Raw genomic sequence first — 17,806 nt, forward strand, 5'->3', positions numbered from 1 at the left:
AGACCCTGAGGAGGGACACGGGCTGCGAGTCCCAGCGAGCTGCATGGGCTTCAGAGCATCGCTCCCCGAGGGACGCGTACCGGCTCGGTCAGCCAAAGCAGCCCTGCTCCAGGGACACATAAGCTCTGGTGGGAAGCAGACGGTGTTTACCCGGGGTCCCTGGGTCAGACGCCGCTTTGCCCTCGCAGCTCCTGCACAGAAACAGCGTTTTCTAATGCAACGGGTATTTTGCAAAGAAATCTGCTAAGCCTGGAGGGACCCGCAGAGAGCAATTCCCATCTCAGAGAATTTGCAGGCAAGTGGCCATCAACCACAGACATTTAAACTTCCAGCCTCATACTGGGGTCACTGGCTTAATTATAATGAGCTGTGGTCCAGGCCAGAGCTGTCTGGGGCAGGGGTGCTCAGTGGCCAGGGCAGCTCGCTCAGGGGGCTGCTGCCTGTGCCACAGGCCAGGACGTGCGGGGCAGGGATGCCCCAGAGACCTCCCATGTCCCCATCCACGCTCTCCCCGCCGAGAGCTGGGGCGATGGCGCGGCACAGAGCAGCCTGGTGCTGCTGGAGCCCACTGCACCTGCACGAGCATCGCGGGGGGATGCGGCTTCTGCGCCCGAGGGAATGCAGTGACGCTGCGGCTGCTCCAGCCCCTGCCCACGCACCCCGTGGGAAGGGAACCCCTGTGAAGGGGGATGCGGGCGGTCGAGGAGCAGTGGGAGCCCAGAACAGGACTAGGGGAGCTGCTGCCATGGGGAGCCGCTGCCGTGGGGAGCTGCTGGCGAGGCCAGGAGCCCTGCGGTGGCTTCAAAGCTCACTTGAGAGGACCTTGCCCTAAGCTGGGCATCTCTTCCCTTCTCCCCGAGGCCCCCGCGGCAAGCACAGCAGCGTTTTCAGCTACTTCCTCGGCACCTAATGATCCATCACTGGGGCGAAATTTGGGGCAGGGGATGGAGGGGAGGCAGAAATGCCTGAGCTGCTGAGAGCGAACAGGGGGAGAGGCCAGGTCTGAACCCACGGATGTTCATTCCTCAGTGGATTAGTTTTTAAGCAGCGAGTGGCTGCTCTGCAGGACCTGTCCATGTGACCGTGTCCAGGAGCTTCTCCTGCCCCAGAGCCCAACGCCACCGTCCCAGCCCCTCCGTTCATCAGCCCCGACACCCGGCTCTCCTCTCGCCACCTGCAACAATCCCCACGGCGGCTCCGGTTGCAACAAGGAGCCTCAATGGCAGCGCCTGCCCTCCCGCAGGACAGACTCGCTCCGTCCATTGCACCACGGTGGAAACAGGCTCCGGAGCAGTGGGAGCACACGGGGACAGCAGCTCCCACGCCAGCTCCCAGTGTCCCCAGGAGAGCTGGTGCCACTCGTCGGCAGCTCGTTCCCCGGCACAGCGTTACCACCGCGGCGTCCCCCACACCGTTGTTTTCCCGGGCTGAGCACCGCCACTCCTCACCAGTGCCACCCTCCGCCGCTCTCCCAGCTGCCCAGATATGATGGCAAATTTGTGAGCTGCTGCGAAAACTTCTTCTCGTGTGTGAAACGCCAAGGAACATAACCCCGGCCTCCGCCCCCGCCAGCGAGGCTGGCTGCCTGGGATGGGAAGCTGCCTTGCAGTGTTTATCCTAACAGTCATTTTATTTTCATGTCAGGGGTTGAAATCCTGTCTCCCTGGTTTTTCTGGGTCCTTTGATCTCCGTTTCCTCTCCTCTTCCAGCTTTTTAGCAACACCCTCAGGTGAACCTGCGTGCGCCTGGCTGGTGCCCGCGCTGCTGCCTGCAGCCTGCCTGGCCGGGCAGCCCACGCTCTGGCAGCTGCCCGCGCTCCCGCACATCCTCGCCATGCACGTCCTCCGCAAAACCCCTCTGCGGTAACACGCCGGTGAAACCAGCTTCACCCTCGGAGCAGCATTTCCGTGGGGTTTCAGCATTTGGGGGGTGACCCCAGAGCCCGGCTCCCAGCCCCAACAGGGTAAGACGCCGGTGGGGGCACCCCCAGCGGCCCCAGCCTCCCCCCCACCCACTGCAAACCCTCCCGCTGCGACTGCTCCTCGGCTGCCACCGCTCCCCATCCCGGCGGGTCGGTCACAGCCCTTGGGGACCGGGTTGGCCATGTGCCTCTGCACAACGGTGTGGCCGCCGGCGATGGCGACCTGCCCCGGCGTGGTGCCGGGGGCCCACGCTCTGCCTGCCCTGGGGGTCAACACGGGCAGGTGCTGTGCCGCCGGTGGGTCCGGGCACAGGGTCCCTCTGCCACCATGTCACTGAGCCGGCCGCTGCGCTGCTTCTGGGGTTAGCAGGGGGAAAATCTTGTTTATGCTTCTCTAATATCTGCCTTCTGTTTTGCATTTGCCGTTTCTTCAAAGATAGGGAGCCGCCTCTGCCAAGATTCCTGAGGAGATATCCTCAGCAATGCCGACCACGCTCCCCACCGCACTCAAAGAAAACAAATGTCAGGCCAAGGATTGATATGAAATAGTTTAAAAATGAGAAAAAGCTGCCTTAGAGCTAGGTTTACATTAAAATAAATTTCAGGAGCAGGAGCCTCGGCTGCGTCCCTCCCCGGCGGGCGGCGCGGGGGCGCGGGGGGATAGGGTTACCTGCCGGGGCGGTGCCGCGGCCCTGCCTGCTCCGAAAGCTGCCCTCGCCTCGGCGGCACGCGGCCCGGCACCGGCTGCTTCCCGCCAGCACCGCAGGGGCTCGCGGGGCGAGATGCTGCTCCCCAGGCACAGCGGGGTGGCACGGGGGTCCCAGTCCCCGGTTCTTCCCACCGGCACCCCTCCGGGCGGCGCGGGCACGGTGACCCTCCACCCCGCATGTGCTCAGCAGATCCCCCCAGGTGGTCCCTCACCTCCGTGCCATCCCCCACCCCTGCCCGCGTCCCGTCCCAGGGTCTCCCCAGCGCAGCGCCCAGGGCAGAGCGTCCCAGCAGGGACTGGTACCTGCTGGGCATGGGTGCGGCGTCGGGGCGGGCAGCGGCGGAGCCGGGCGAGCTGCGAGGCGGCGTGGTGTGGCGGTCGTGGCACGGCGGCCGTGGTGCGGCAGGGAGGAGGAGCGGGGGCTGCAGCCCTCCGGCTGGCGGGGCCCCTCGCCTGCCCTGCCCTCGCCGTGCCTGGGAGGGTGACTGACAAGCTCAGCCTTGACTCGGGGCTGTCAGGGGGTTAAAGCACACAACTGTGCTGCGCTCTCAATTAGCCCAGTAAAGAAAATGAGCAGCGGCTTCTCTCCGGACGGCGGGGGCTCCCGGCAGGACCTTCAGTCCCCCGCTGCTGCAGCCTGAACCCTCCCCATCCCGCTGCCCCGAGCACCCCATCCCTGTCCTCATCCCCGATCCCATCCCCATCCCATCTCCATCCCCATCCTGGTCCCCATCTCCATCCCCATCCCCTGCTGCCCCTGGGGCCATGCACCATAAAGGAGCTTTTCTGGCACGGCAGCAGCGGCGGAGCTGCTTACACGTATTCACACCCCGGCGAGGGGATGGAGCGCACGCTTTTCAGGCAGTATTTTAGTTTATGTTATATAATTTAATTTAATTTATGTGAGCTGATGCGAGATCCCAGCAAGCCTGAGGTGTTCAGTGGAAACTCTGACAAGACGCTACCATAAACCACGGTCCCGCTGCCCGGCCGGCGCTGGCCCCGCGCTGCCGGCTTGGATTTCAGATTTTCCTCTGAGCTCTGTAACGACTGTTTTGGCGGGGCCAGCGCCGCGGTGGGTGCAGAGCCTCGGCAAGGCTGCGCTCCCGGGGCTCTGCAGCACCGCGAGGCTCCGTGTACCCATCCCGGAGCCACTCCGGCTGTGGGCAGCCCCCGCGCCGTCCCCCAGCACGTGCCTTTCCATCGGGACGGACGCGGGTTGTGTACAATCAGACTGATTTTTTCCCAGAATTTTGTTTGGAAAAAATTCGTCTGCCGCTGTCACAAGATGTTTCAACATCGCTGAATCAGCTGCTTTGATTTTTCAATTTGAAATTTTTTGGTTTTTTTTTTAGTTTCCACATTTCCTTTGTCTCGGAGCCGAAAGCCTCACAGGGAATTCCAGCGGCCCCGCTTTCCTGGGGATTACGCCAAAACCCCTGTTCCCCCCGAGCCCCGTGGTAGAGGCGGCAGCGAGTCCCATGGGGCAGCTCCGCTCCCCTCCCGCCCCGGGGTTCCTGGGTCTCGGCCAGCCGGGTGCTGTGTCCTGGGGGACACGGGGAGCCGCTCACCGTTCCCACGTGCACCATCTCCATTTGTCATAAACAAAGAGCTTTCAACCTCAAGGAATGCCAATGGGCCGCTACCCGAAGCCATAATCTTATTACCAGGCTCCTAGTTTCCAGTGCAATCGAGTATCTCATTTAATTTGCTTTAAAGGATTCCAGATCCCCCTCGCCTGTGCCTGGCTGGACCCCTGCGCCCACAAACCATGCTCATCTCCCACTGCTCCTGCTTCTCCTGACGCAGCACCATCCGGCAGAGCTGCCCTGCCCAGGGGCACACGGCACCCTGCGGAGCAGCCAGACCCGGACCGCACCAGGGCAGCCCAGAGGAAAATGGGATGGATTTCATGTGCCCCAGACCATCCCAGGGGAAAAACCGCTTCTGGACCCAGGCCGGAGAAAGGAGCGGTAGGAGCAGCCGGGATAGTGCCGGGAGCGAGGCGGCTGGGAAAGGCACCGAGGAGCCGGTGACCTTTGCAGGCTCCAGGGCTCGGGAGCACCAGGGCCAGCCCTGCCTCCCTGCGAGGCGCAGAGCATCTGCCTTGGGCGTCTCTGTTACCGTTGACCCTTTGCCAAGCAAAATTGGGGACCTGGAGTTCAAGCACCAGTGGAAATCAGCGCAGAATATATAGAATATTTTCTTAGTGGAACTTATTTATTTCTGTTAGAGACGCCAGCCCTCAGACAGACATGCAGCCGGCAGCGCTCAGGGCCATCCCCGCGTCCCCGTGTCCCTGCAGTCACCCGGGGGCACGTTTTGCCGGAGGACGGGATGGAGCCTGCAGCGGTGATGGCACAGGGCCATTCCCCGTCCTGGGAGCACTGGTGTGCAAAGCTGGGGACCGACTCAGGGGGGACAGGGAGGGCTGTGCCGGCCACTGTGGCCGGCCGAGCCGGGTGCTGAGCTGAGGCCAGGGGACGCACGTATTACAAAACCTTTTGTTTAGGCTTCAAGCTGGAAAAACATTCAGCTTCTCTTTTCCAGGCAGAGTTTTCCTCTGGGCTGTGTCATGCGGGAACCTCCCTCCGTCCCCGCTCGGGACCCACCACCCGAAGAGGGGCTCATCCTGCCCAAGGCCATGCAGGCTGGCAGCGGCACGGCGCTGAGCCCGGCGAGGACCCCCCGCCTCTGCACGGGGGCACCCCCTTGTTTGGGCACAGGCGCTGGGAGGCTGCCGTGGCCCTTGGGAGGGGACTGGCACCCGTTCCCACACCTGAGGGACCCCAACGCCGATCCCAATTGTCCCCCGGTGCTGGGGAGCAGACCCGAGCCGAGGCAGGCGCTGGCACGTTACTACCTTCTAGGAAATGGCGGGCGCGTGGCAGCCCCGGCTTGGGCGAGTGCTGGGCGTCTGCTGCGGGCGCCGCGCTGCCACGCTCGCCCAGCATTTATGAGCCTTCACATGTGGCAATGAAACATGGGGAAAAAATTAAATCGACCTATTCATCCCATTTTTCTAGAGGACAATTAGAAAAAAAAAAAAACACAAACAAAAAGAGAAAAGAAACCCAAGAAACCCTTCAGCCTTCAACCCGGGAGCTATTGTGCGGGAACGCAGCAGGGAAAGGCTCTTGGAGGCGCTGGCCGGGCTGGGGGTGGCACAGGGACGGCAGCGGGCAATGCCCCCCGATCCTTGCCCGGGGAGGGGTGACAGCCCCTCAGCCGCGCTCACCGCGGGAAGGTCAGGCTGCACCCCAAATCTCCGCACCCAGAGGCTGGCGGGACCCACCCCGGGGACGGGCAGCACCCGCCTCGCTGCTGCCACGGAAATAATCGGGACAAGCAGAGCTGGCCTGCAGCCGCAGGGAAGTCCTGGAGAGATGCGGGGCTCCGGAGGATCCCACCCCATCCCCAGCTGCCTGGCCAGGGCTCAGCCAGACCCCAGCATGCCTACGGCACGGCCGGGCTCCCGGGAGCCTTCCTGCACAAGCCCACGGACATTTTCCACCTCATTTACATGAGCATTAAAATGCTGTTTTCTGAAGGCACAGCACATTGAAATGCCAGGCCCTGGGTGGAATTTGGCGGGGGCCCGGTGGGAGGACGGCTCTGGCCGTGGCTGGGTGCTGGGAACCCCCCCCGTCCACGCTGGCCCTTGGCACGCTGCAGCCGGCCCCCAAGGGAGGCACCGGGGTCTGCAAGGTCACCTCCGTCCCTCCCGGCACACTGCAGGCAGGGCAGGCAGCGTCGAGCGGAGGCGGCCGGCACAAGGAGCCCTGGAGCGGGTCCTGCCCCCACGCTTGGCTCCCGGCGCCGTCTCCTGCCCACGGCCGGGCTCCTTTTGTTGGGATGTTTTGGCTGCCCCCTCCCACGGTCCCCGCTGGGCTCTGCCAGGGCCGGACCATGGCCCCGGCGAGCCGGGCTTCCTCCGCCAGCAGAAAACAAACGCCGCGCAAAGCCAGTGTCCCACGGCCTCCGACCATCCCTGCCCGAGCCGGGCCAGCGCTGCGGCAAAAATACAGCGAGTGGCCAGGCAGCGCCGGGCGCAGGAGGTGAAGCCGTAAAGCTGGCACTCTCCTCCCAGCTCTTCTCCATCAACCGGAGCTGGCCGAGGGGCCGTTGCACCGCAGCTGATGTCCCCTCCGTGTGGTGCCCGGCACACACTGTGCCCCAGGGCTGCTCTGCTCCCATCACAGGAGCGCAACATTGGGTCCCCGCCGGCCCTGACCCCCCTTTTCCACATGCCTGCGCTGCCAGAGGGGGTTCCACAGGCACCCATCCCCTGTGGCAAACCCATCCCCAGGCATGGCTGGTGCCCGTTGCCCGCTCCTGGGGCATCCCTCCTCGCTGGGGGACAGCCAGCTCCGGGGGACATGTCCCATCGGGAGGCTGGCGGGAGCAGGGACACATCCCGGCTGGCCGGGGCAGCCCATCCCGGTGCTGCAGGAGCGGTGGGTGCCCGTCCCGCTGGGGAGGGAGACGCAAGGGCTGTTGTGCAAGGGTGGCCGGGATGGGAGTTGGGGAGCGAGGGGAGCCCTGCTCCCACACCCAGCCCCGGGGCTGCCTCTGCGAACATCCTGGCCACGCGCGCCTTGGCGGGGCGGCAGGGCTATTTTGGGAGCTGTCAGCACCACCCAGAGAGGTGTCCGATGCTTTTATTTATAAACCCACTGGCTCCTGCCCAGCTCCAGCCGGCTTGCATGCAGGAAAAAGCCCAACAGAGCCAAGACAAACAGAGCCAGCAGCATCCCCGCACGGTAGGAGGTAACGCCGAGCGGGCCAAGGATGCTCCGGCTGAACCGCCCAGCCCTGGGCTGCCCGGCGGGATGGCCATGCCTTGGCACCGCGGCCCCGGGGCCGGGCTTCAAGAGCAGCAGGCTGCCGCTATGTCTGTGCAGCCACCCTGGGCAGGCCCACGTGTGCCAGGGCTGCCGCGGAGCAGGTGAGGGGCTGCCGGCAGGACCGCGTGCGCTGCCCCCGGCGCAGGTCCTGCTGCTCAGTGCCAGGGACCCACGTGTGTGGCACAGAGGTGCCCGTGCCCTGCTCGGGGTGCTGCAGAGCTGCCGTGGGTAACTGCAGAACTGCAGCCACCGTGGGACCCCAGGGATGCTGGGAGGGAGAAGTACCTTAAATACCGGCTGGGGCTGGGGCCAGAGCCCTCATGCCCAAGAGCAGAGAGGGATGCAAACTCCCGCAGCTCCCGCCGAGCTGCTGAGCTTGGGTGGCCGGAGGTGAGGGTGAGAGTCCAGCCCCATCTGAGGGAGCAAAGGGGCGCTCCATGGATGGGCTCCCCCCTGGCACTGGCTCCAGCCCCCGGCAGCGCGGCCACAATTGGGCTATTGTCAGCATGCCACCGGAGACACGAGTGTGCCGGGGAATTCAACAAACCCGGCGCTTTCTGCCTGTCGCACTGGCTTTCCCAGCCCAGGCTAATCCTGTAAGATGCCCCATCAGCACAGCCGTGGCCCCGCAGCCTGCAAGGAGGGATGGCGGCTCCCGGCCCCCCGGCCCCCCATCTCCCCTGGGCACCATCCGGGGGCAAAGGCGCTGCGGTAACGCGGCCCCAGCGGCTCCCATCGGGCCCAAGGTGGGCGCAGACAAGGGCACTGCGAGCACCAGCTCCAGCCGCTTTGGGGACTCGGCTAATGGGGTCCATTTGCTGGGTAGTTCTTGGAATAACAAATGGTATCATCCAAAAAAGCAAAACCACAAAAGGGGATCAGCTTGCAGCCCGGCTCACAAAAGCCCCTTGTCTGGAGGCCCCCCGCGCCCCCCAATCTCCCAGAGAAAACTCAATTTAACCAAAATAAACAGCGCGCCCAGCCCTGCGCTCTCACGTTCTCCCCAGCAAACCGCGGAGCGATGCGGCTCAACCTGATACCGCAGCTGGCAAACTCCATCGCCCAGCTCACCGCGCACCCGGGGCATCCCCGCTGACCCTGGCTGTTCGGCCGTGCCGTGCCGTGCCGTGCCGCGCAGTGCCGGGGAGCCGCTGACCTCTCCTTCTCAGGAGCTTCCTCTAGCCAGCAAAAATGCACCGCCCAAAGCTGGACGGTGCCCGGAGGGCTGTGGGCACGGTGCAGACCCCCTGCCGCAGCCCGGGGGGCCGTCAGCTCGCCCTGCGCTGTTGCAAACCCCATCTCCCGTTCCCTCCAGGTCAGCAGCAAACACGCAGAGGGAAAGGGCAGCCCCGGCTCCGGCAGGGCTTGAGCAGGAGCAGGGAAGAGCGAGCCACGGACTTCCCCGCAGCGGGATGAAAGGTAAGGCTTGACACCTACTAGACCCTCTCATCCTCCTCTTGCTCATCCCTATCAGCTCCCCAGCAGGCCTGCAGCCCACCAGCCAGGCGGGAGGCAGAGATTTACAGCAAGCGATCCTCTCTGGAAGTGCCGGTGAGTGCGGCAGGGAGCAATCCCAGCCCGGCGGTGGGACCAGCCAGCCAGACCCATTGGCTGCCTCCGGTTTCTAACTCCCGTGGGCACGTCCCACGCCTGCGCTCATGGCCGGACACTCGAGGTCACCAGGGAAGCACGCCCAAAGTCACGAGCGCCCATTTGCATCCTAAGAGGACATGTTATGTGAGATGCCAGCCTGGGTCCTCTGCTGGGAGGCTACAAGAGGGGGAAACGGCTGAAGGGAGGAGAGTGAAAGCCCTTTCCAGTGGGTCTGTGCTCCAGAATAATGAGATTTTTGGGCTGTCCCTCCAATTGGGATTGGACCCCAGGGAGCAAACCCGATCCCATGCCAAGGGCCCCCCAGGAGCTGGCCCCACAGGGGTCTTGCTGTTGGAAAGGTGCCCCCTGCCATGCCTCCAGCAGCCCAGCAATGAGGCGGACAGAGGTTTGCTTCTCCCACAGCCCTGGTCTTCACACCTTCATGTCCAAGGCAGGAGCGCCGGCTGCCAGCCCCCGTCCGGGAGCACTGCTCCAGCCCCCAGCACTGCTCAGGTACCCCCAGCCCCAAAACTCACTTGAATTATTTGCAACCCGTCACCTGAGCAAGCCTGCTTGGGTTTCAGGCCAGGTTTCATCCCTGGACCAGCCGCCACCAGCCAGGGGACTCAAACAGACGATTTGTGACGCCCCGTCCCACCCGTGCAGGATGCCATGGCCCCGCAGCACACAGGCACTGGGCTGGGAAACGGCCACACCGGCATTCGCCCGACCGTTGGGGATAAACGCGCCTGAACTCCCACATCCCCTGGGAGCACAGGATGGGACGGGGCTGCTGGAGTCCCGTACCCGGCTCTGTCCAAGATGGTCACTCCAGCATCTCCCTTCTTCCCAGCCGGATGCCCGGAGCAAGCCAAGGCCAGCACAGGTCCGGACCACGGGCAACCCCACTGTCACGGCTCCTCTGCCGCAGGTAATTCGCTGCCTGCCCGGCAGCGCTCTCGCTGCATTCCTGCCCTAAGTACCGTGGATTTGCTGTGCTTGATGAAAAACGAAAAGAATGTTTTAAATGAAATTAATTCTTATGAACCCAAGATTTCATAAAAGCACTGCCTGGGCACGGCTTGGCACGGGCCCGCTCTTGTTCGCTCTATTGGCCTTCCCCTGGGGGGAGGAAAATACCAAGCTTGGTATAAAATAATTACAAACTCGTTGTATAGCTCTGCTTATAACTGCTCGGAGGAGCTCTGGGGTCTCGTCCTAGCTCATAGTTTATGTTTGGCAATAACATCACACGTGGTCTTTAAGAAACAGCTACAGGAGAACACGTAATGGAAAAAAGTATGGGTGGACATGCCAAGCAGCATCAAACGCGCCCCGGCCGGAGGAGCGGTGCCGGACACCCGAGCATCTCACACCGGGGCCGTGCCACATGAGCCGGTGCTTCCTAGCCAGCACGGTGCAGCACGGCACAGTGTTTGGCACGGACAAGGTCCGTTTGCAGCGCAGACATTTCTGTGCCGGCGGTGGGAAGGAGCGAGCAGAGGTTTGGGAAGCGAGCATTGGAACTGCTGGTGCTCGGCGCGGCCCCACCAGCTTCCTTTGGAAGCAGACAGGGGAACTGATGCGACGCTGCCCGGCTCTCCCTTTCATCTTTACTTTAAAAAGGCACTAACTTAAAACCACAAAGCCACCCAAGCCCCAAAGCGACTCTCTGCTGTCCCGCCGGCCCCCACACCAGGGGATGCTCGGCAGGACGCGGCACTCGCTCGTGGCCGGAGCAGCTCGTAGCTGCCCTGACCTTCTTATTTACGTAACGCAAAGCACTATTTTCATCTGTTCACGCATTGTCCACGAGCTGGCAGCTGAGACTCCCCCAACCTGACCCTCAGAGGTCCGTGGGCACGCAGCAGTCGCTGGGCTCCGGGACCCTCATGCCCCAGCCCCAGCTGCGCCCGAGGTGCTCGGGCACGGCCCCGCATCGCCCACGCTGGCCTGGTTTGTGGTCTGCTCTCGATGCCCGGGCTGCTCACCCCGGGGGCTGCTGCCTCTGCCCGCCTGGCTGCAGCGGGTGGGTTTATCAGCCTGACCCCTTCGGGGCCCAAAGCATCTGAAATGAAAGGCAAAGAAAAGACAAAAGTATCGCCGCTGTAATCCAAACCCGGGACCTTCGGGGATCTGCCTGTGGGTTGTGAGCGCCAGACTGGCAATATCAGGAAATATGAAGAAATAGCAATAAAAGTAGGCTTGTTTCTCTGCGCTGGCTGGCTGGCTTACAGGACGCTGGAGCAGCTGAGCAATACCTTTCTGCAGTCATTGACAATGCATGTTTGAGGCTGAAAATATGCTTCTCTGGCAAAAGCCCACATATTTAAGCCCGGTGGGCACCAGCAGCTCACCCCGCGGGTCCGGGAGCAGGGCTCCGAGGAGAGCAGCGGGACTTCACAGCCTCCCTGGGCAGGCAGGCGCGGTGGGGGATGTTGCTCTCGGCTGCTGACATCGAGCCGCTGAACAGTGAGCAGGATGCAAGCGTGATAAGCGGCAAGTGTTGAAATTAAAGCCACACTGAAAGCACAGGAACTGCTGCAGCTCCCCTCCGTGCCAAGCCTTCCGTCGCCGTGTCGGTGCTTCCCTGAAAAAGATGGCTGTGTTGTCCTGACATTAAATATTCTCTTTGCAGCAATCCGTATCTCCTCCATTTCACTTGCAGCACCCGAATGCTCCAGCCTTGATGCACACCCTGGATTCACACTCTTGCCCCTCGGAGCCGAGCCTGGAGCAAAGCCAAAATCTCCAAAGAAAAAATGCAGCCAGAGCTTCCAAGTTTTGTGGTAAAACCACATGATTTTGATGGGAAGCCATAAATCAGTCCCAGGCTCTCTCAGCCTCCAGTAACTTCTTAAAACAAACCTGGGCTGAATTTTAGGACTTGTAATGAAATCTGAAAGCAGGTGAATTGGCCACAGGCTTTAAGCATCACTGCAAACGTTGTGCATAGAGCAGACTCGGCTGCTCCGGACGGCCCCGATCCTTGGCTGAACGGACTCAGCTCTCCCTTAAAGATGGGGCACAACCAAAGCCACTTCCACCTTCTGCAGGCGTCAGGTTCATGTCTCTTTGCCTGAGAGCAGAAGAGCCCCGAGCACTGCTCCATCATTGCAGCAGCACGGAGACCTGCCCGGCCCTGGGGGCAGGGAAGGAAGCGTCCTCGCAATGCAAGGGGCAGGAGCCATCTGCCCTGCCCTGCCTGCAACTGGGGCACAGGGGATTTTGCAGCGAAAGGGGTAAATCCTCGCGTGGCTGCGGGGATCGGGGCAGCTACGTGAGGGGGTCTGGCCGCAGGGTCTTGGGTTTCGATACAAGACAAAGAGAAGGCTCTTATTTGGCTAATGTGCCTCCGAAGAAAGGCTGTATCCTTGTTTGCTCCCACTGCTGCATTGTCTGTGGATAAAGACAGGGGATAGATCTCATCTGATACCAGCAATATCATCTCATCCATCTGGACGGGGCTCTTGACAAGACCCTGCTTTAGAATTTAGATCCCTGGGAACTTGGAAGGCAGCAGTGAAACAAAACCCTCCGCAAGAACAATAAAGAGGCTCTCGGCGACAGCCAGAGAGATCTGCAGGGCAGGCACAGGCAGCGCTGCGAGATCCCAGGGGTCTGGCATTGCTGGGCCGCTCGGGTTGGCAACAGGTTTGCAGAAGTCTGCTGGTTTTGGGGAATTCCTGGGGCCGCATCCTGCCCGGGGAAGGCAGAGCTTGTGCTGGGAGTGCTGCACTTCAATGCAAGAAACGGGGACTCAGTTTTTTTGGTGCAAAATATCCAAGCTGGGAAAGCCCTCGCCTCCGCCTCTCTGCAGCCACAGCAGGTGGACGTGGAGATCACTGTCTTCCTCCCTGGCTGCTCCTTGCCAAGCCCTGTCCTGGACAGAGGCGCCTGGAAGAGCCTCTGAGGACAAACATCTCCAGATGGGCCCGCGGGATGGGCTCGGCCCCAGGGAAGGTCGCAGAGACGAGACCCGGCTGCTCTGCAGATTTTGGCTGCAGTTTCTGCCTGTGATCTGCAGCGTTGCTCCATGAACTCAGCTGACACCGGGGCCGGGGGCCATAGGAGCGCTCTGCAGCTAACGGGCTGAGGGTGCGGCAGAAACCCTCACGTAGCCGCCTTCGGCTCCTTTTTTCTCCCACCTCATTTTTGATAGCACCCATCTCCCGCCTGCAGCACCCCGGCCAAGCTCGGCAGCTCTGCAAGGAGGCAGCAGGCAGCAGGAGCTGCGGGGTCCCTGGTGGGATGCTCCTGCGAGGACACGGGGGTACGGGGCCGAAGGTGGCCCTGGGGAAGGGTCCGGCTCCTGCAGCTCCTTGGGAGCGATGCCCGTGGGTGAGCTGGGCTCCGCAGAGCAGAGCAGACCATCCCGCCGACCGCGCCGGCCCCTGCGCCGATGTTTCCCCGGTGCGCTGCCATCCAGCCAGCCAGGAGGGCCCTTCCCGGCCGGATTGGATCCCATCGCTTTGAAGTTTGCAGCCGACGCGCAGGGTTACGCAGCCAGAGCAGCCAGCCCTGGGGAAGAGGCCAGGCAGCCAGGGATGTGGCTCAGGAACGGCTCCGGCAACAAGGGGAAAAGGAAAAGCGGTTTATTATGTCTGTGCCGGCGTCCAAGTCGCCACGCAGGGGAAGCAACGTGCGGCCGAGCCCTGACCGGGAGGGGAGAGCCCAGCGGAGCCAGCGGCGTGGGACGTCACCCCTGGCTTCGCCTGCCGCCCCCGAGGGCTCCGCTCCTGCGGGATTGCTGCAGGACACAGCCAGGTTTGCAGCAGCACCCAGCCCCTCTCCCCAAAATGTCCAGCACAGGGAACTCCTGAGTGCGAAGGAGGGAGTGGGCATGAGTCAATGCCCCCCTCCACCTTTGTTAAGGCAGTCAATTAGCCTCTCTAATTAGCCGGTGACTGAGCGCACGGGGGAGTGGGGAGGCTCAGAGCCCAGTGCGTGCCCAACAGAGCCAACAGCCTGCACCCCCTCCCACAGGGAAGGGGCTGGGAGGGAGAAACTGGGGGAAGACAAATGCAATTCAGTGTCTTTTTATCCCTCCCCTTCCTGAACTATTAGGTTTTATTGTCACAGACATTTTCTTTAGCGCAGGGGAATGGAAACTCTGCTCCTTCCCGGGCTGCGGACAAGCTGAAATAGGAGAGAATGACAGAGGGAGTGTGTGAGGACGGGAAGGGACCAGCCCCACACGCCCTCTCCACCGGGGTTAATGCCTTTTGCAGGTGCCGTTGCCCAAATCCCCTCGATCTGCCGTTCCCCCTGCTCGCGAGGAGCCCGGCTGCTGCACGGGCGTGGGGCCCGGGGCCCATGGAGGCGGTTTTGTCACTCACATCACAGATCCCAAGAGCAGACAGCACATGAAAACCAGGCGTTTTTATCTCAACCTTCACAGGAAAGGCTGCGCCGCCCGCCAGCAGCCAAGCGCTCGGATGCACCACGCAGCGCCTGCGTCCCGTGATGGATCAGCTCTGAAAACAACACCCTGCTAATCTTCCTCCCCAGCAGCCATAAAACTGTCTTCCCGGTTCCTTCGGAGAGGATTTACAGCGGCTCAAAGCATCCCGGAGCGGCTGGCGGAGGCGAGAGCCCCCCGTGGGTGCTGGCCCCGCACCCGGGGCGCATCCTGGCAGCGGGGCGATGCCCCCGCACCTCTCGGCCCCCAGCCACTCCACTTGATTTCCCCCCCAAACTAATGCTCCCCAACGGAGACTTGGCAGCCCCCCCCCCCCGAGCAGGTCAGTGCCCCCAGGGCTGCGCTTGACCCTTGGAGCCTCTTGCCGAGGTCCCAGCCCGGCTGTCCCGGGCAGCACCCCCAAAAAGGTCCAGGAGGGGAAGGGGTTTCTCGGCGCTGAAATGGGCACAGCCGCCACGGAGCAGCCGATGGAGGGGGACCCGCTTGCGCCGGGCGTGTGAAGTCTTCCTGCAGCTCCTGCGAAGCTGGGACACTCGTACGGCCCGTCCCTTCGCTGGGCTGGCTCACGTCCCCCGTGATGGGGGGCAGATGGGGCAGAGGGGACAGCCAGCCTGTAGCTTTGGTCACAGCCTTGGCGACCGCCCCACGAGTGGTGAAAGGCGAGGGGCAGCGTCTCACCCAGCCCCGGGCTCACTGAGATGCCGCTGCTTTCCAGCCCCCGGGGGCTTTCTGGGCACGTCACCCACAGGGGTCCGAATCCCCGTGGGGCCGAGCATGGGGGGCTGCCCCGCGAGCCCCGGGCACAGCCTGTGCCGGGCCCCTCCCGGGGGCTGAGAAAGCACCGAGAAACGCTTACAGCGCTGGGCAGGGGGAGCGAGAGGGCTGCCCCCGCGCTCCCCCCGCACCGTATCCAAGTGGGAAACCGAAAACCCGACACAAGGCGAGTTGTGCTGAGCCCCTGCCAAGAGCCACGGACAGAAATATCCTTGATTTCACCAAGGTGTGAATAACTTTTGACACTTCTAGGGCTTATTGCCTTAAAAAAATCCCCCAGCAGTCCCCATTCACACTCCGCAGGACTGTGTTTCATATGAATGGAATATATGAATCACTGTAAAGAATTTAAATGCTTCCCTGTACAAAGAAAAGCTCCCTCCCTGCCTCTGCTATTGCAGTCGGGCTCCGCGCAGCCTAAAACAAAGGCATGGCAGGAGACGGGGACAAATCCCGATCACCAAACCGCTGCTTCTGCAGGGCAGCTCGGCGGCCAAGGGCAGACTGGGCTTTCGGTTCGAGCCAGGGCAGCTGGGGCAGAGCCAGCCACCCTCCGCCACCCACTTCAACCTGTAACCAGCTTCCCTGGCCATGGCACTCGTGTTTTCCAAAATCCCGATGAGCTCCTGACAGCTCCCGGGTTCACGTTTCCATGTGCCTTTCATGTTTCAGCTCAGCTCCCACCCCTAAACCCCAGTTTTCAGATTGGAACAAGCAGATAAAGAAAATTGCTTTATTTCCATTCCTCTGCCAAAAACACGCCGGGGCAATCTGCTGCCCCGCTGTCGGGGGGATCGGGTCAGCCTGGCTGATGGAAACCGGGCGATTCTTCTTGCGAGAATCTCTCCCATTTTTTAGCAGCTTGGGTTTTGTTGCTTCTTTTCCCCTCGGGCAATAGGGCGAGGAGGAAAAATGTAATGCGAAGAAGCCTGGCGCAGCCTCGCTGGGTTTCCAGCTGTGATGTTTCCCCTGGCATCGCTGCCTCAGCTCTGCGCACGCGGTCGCGTCCGCGGCCCCGGCGGCACGAGGGAAGCCAAGACGGGGCTCCGGGCACCCGGTTTATGTTCGGTCCCTCAAAGAGCAGAGGCAGAGGCAGAAAACCGGAGCGCGGCTGGGGCCTGCCCCGGCAGCCCCCGTCTCCCACCGCCCACCACGGCGCTGCCGCTGCCCGGGGGGGCTCGCAGCCACCAGCCCCGCCGCCAGCTCAGCGTCCTAAATTCATAGGATCCAGCTCTGAAAGGAGCGGCTTTGTTTCCCAGTGTCCCTCACAGACGGATCAAAACTGCATTTTTACAGAAGCAATAAAAATCCCAGGAATTCACCGGCCTTATGATTTATTAAACATGTTCCTTATAGCAAAGCTGCCCATAGATGAGAAAATATCTCCGGCAGGTTATTGCCTCGCCTGGGGCTACCGTACAGGGGGGATCTTTCCTGGCTTACTGGGAATGTTCAAAGCCGGGGAACCTGGTAGATCAGGAGCCAATTAACAGCAACGCTCTTAAAAAAACAAATAAAATAAGCACCTTGTACTTCCCAAGGTGTTGGTGGAAGGAGCCGCGGTGACCTGCCCTGATCCTGCCGGTACCCGGGAACCGTTGGGTGCAGACGTTTGCAGCCGCGGGAGGGGACAACCTCCCGGCGGGGCCAGGGCATCGAGCCGCACCGACGTGCCAGCAGCGGCGATCCCAAAGGTCACGGCACTTTCCCCAAAATACTTTTGTTCTCACAAACATATTTCGTAACAGCAGAAAGAAAGGCCTGAACGTTAGGATACGGCTCGGTCTGTCCGGTTCCCGAACACGGCAAAGCCTCTGGGTTCGATTCACTGGAAAAGGCACGCGATTGAAGTGGGTCAGGGGAAAAAGAAGGGATGACAAAAGGGAAAAAGAAATAAAGAAAAGCATGCAGGCGTGGACCTCGCCTGGAAAGAGGCGTTTGGAAGCGTCCTTGCCCTGTTCCTCCCTGCATGGGGAAAAGTAATCAGAACTACAGGGACTCGTGACCGAGAAACTCAAGGGGTTTTCTCCCGTCCGAGCCCGGCGCGACCCGCGGGGGACGCCCAGGTGAGCGCGGGGAGCAGCGAGCGGGGAACCGGGGAGCAGCGAGCGGGGAACCGGGGAGCAGCGGAGCCCTTACCTCGGCGGAGCGCGGCTCAGGCGGGCATGGGCTGGCGCCGGCGGGCGGCGGGCGAGACGGGTCGGGACGGGACGGGTCGGGACGGGACGGGACGGGCACCCCCGCCGCGGGGCGGAGCGGGCCGGTGCGGGGCGGGGCGGAGCGGAGCGGAGCGGAGCCCTGCGGGGCGGTGCGGAGCGGAGCGGAGCCGGGAGATGCGGGGAGATGCGGAGCGGAGCGGGCAGCGCTGCCGGCGAGCGCGGGCGGGCAGCGCGGGGCCGGGCTGGGCCGGGCTGGGTTGGGCTGGGCTGGGCTAGGCTGGGCTGGGCTGGGCCGGGCTGGCTGCTGCGATTTCTTCCTTTTCCCTCTTCCCCCCCCCCCCCCCCCCCCCCCCCCCCCCCCCCCCCCCTTTTTTTTTCTTC

General features: G+C 62.6%; 1 protein-coding gene across 1 annotated transcript in view; it reads right to left on the reverse strand.

The window, feature by feature from the left end:
• The window catches only part of COL8A2 (collagen type VIII alpha 2 chain), a 31,939-nt gene extending 14,392 nt beyond the window's left edge, over positions 1–17,547 (reverse strand). The window contains exon 1 of the mRNA XM_050910029.1: positions 17,406–17,547. The gene's annotated coding sequence lies outside the window, so the exon portion shown is untranslated. The remainder of the gene's footprint in view (positions 1–17,405) is intronic.
• Positions 17,548–17,806: the final 259 nt, after the last annotated feature.

The sequence above is a fragment of the Gymnogyps californianus genome, chromosome 22 (genome assembly GCF_018139145.2).
Source record: "Gymnogyps californianus isolate 813 chromosome 22, ASM1813914v2, whole genome shotgun sequence".
Lineage (NCBI taxonomy): Eukaryota > Metazoa > Chordata > Aves > Accipitriformes > Cathartidae > Gymnogyps > Gymnogyps californianus.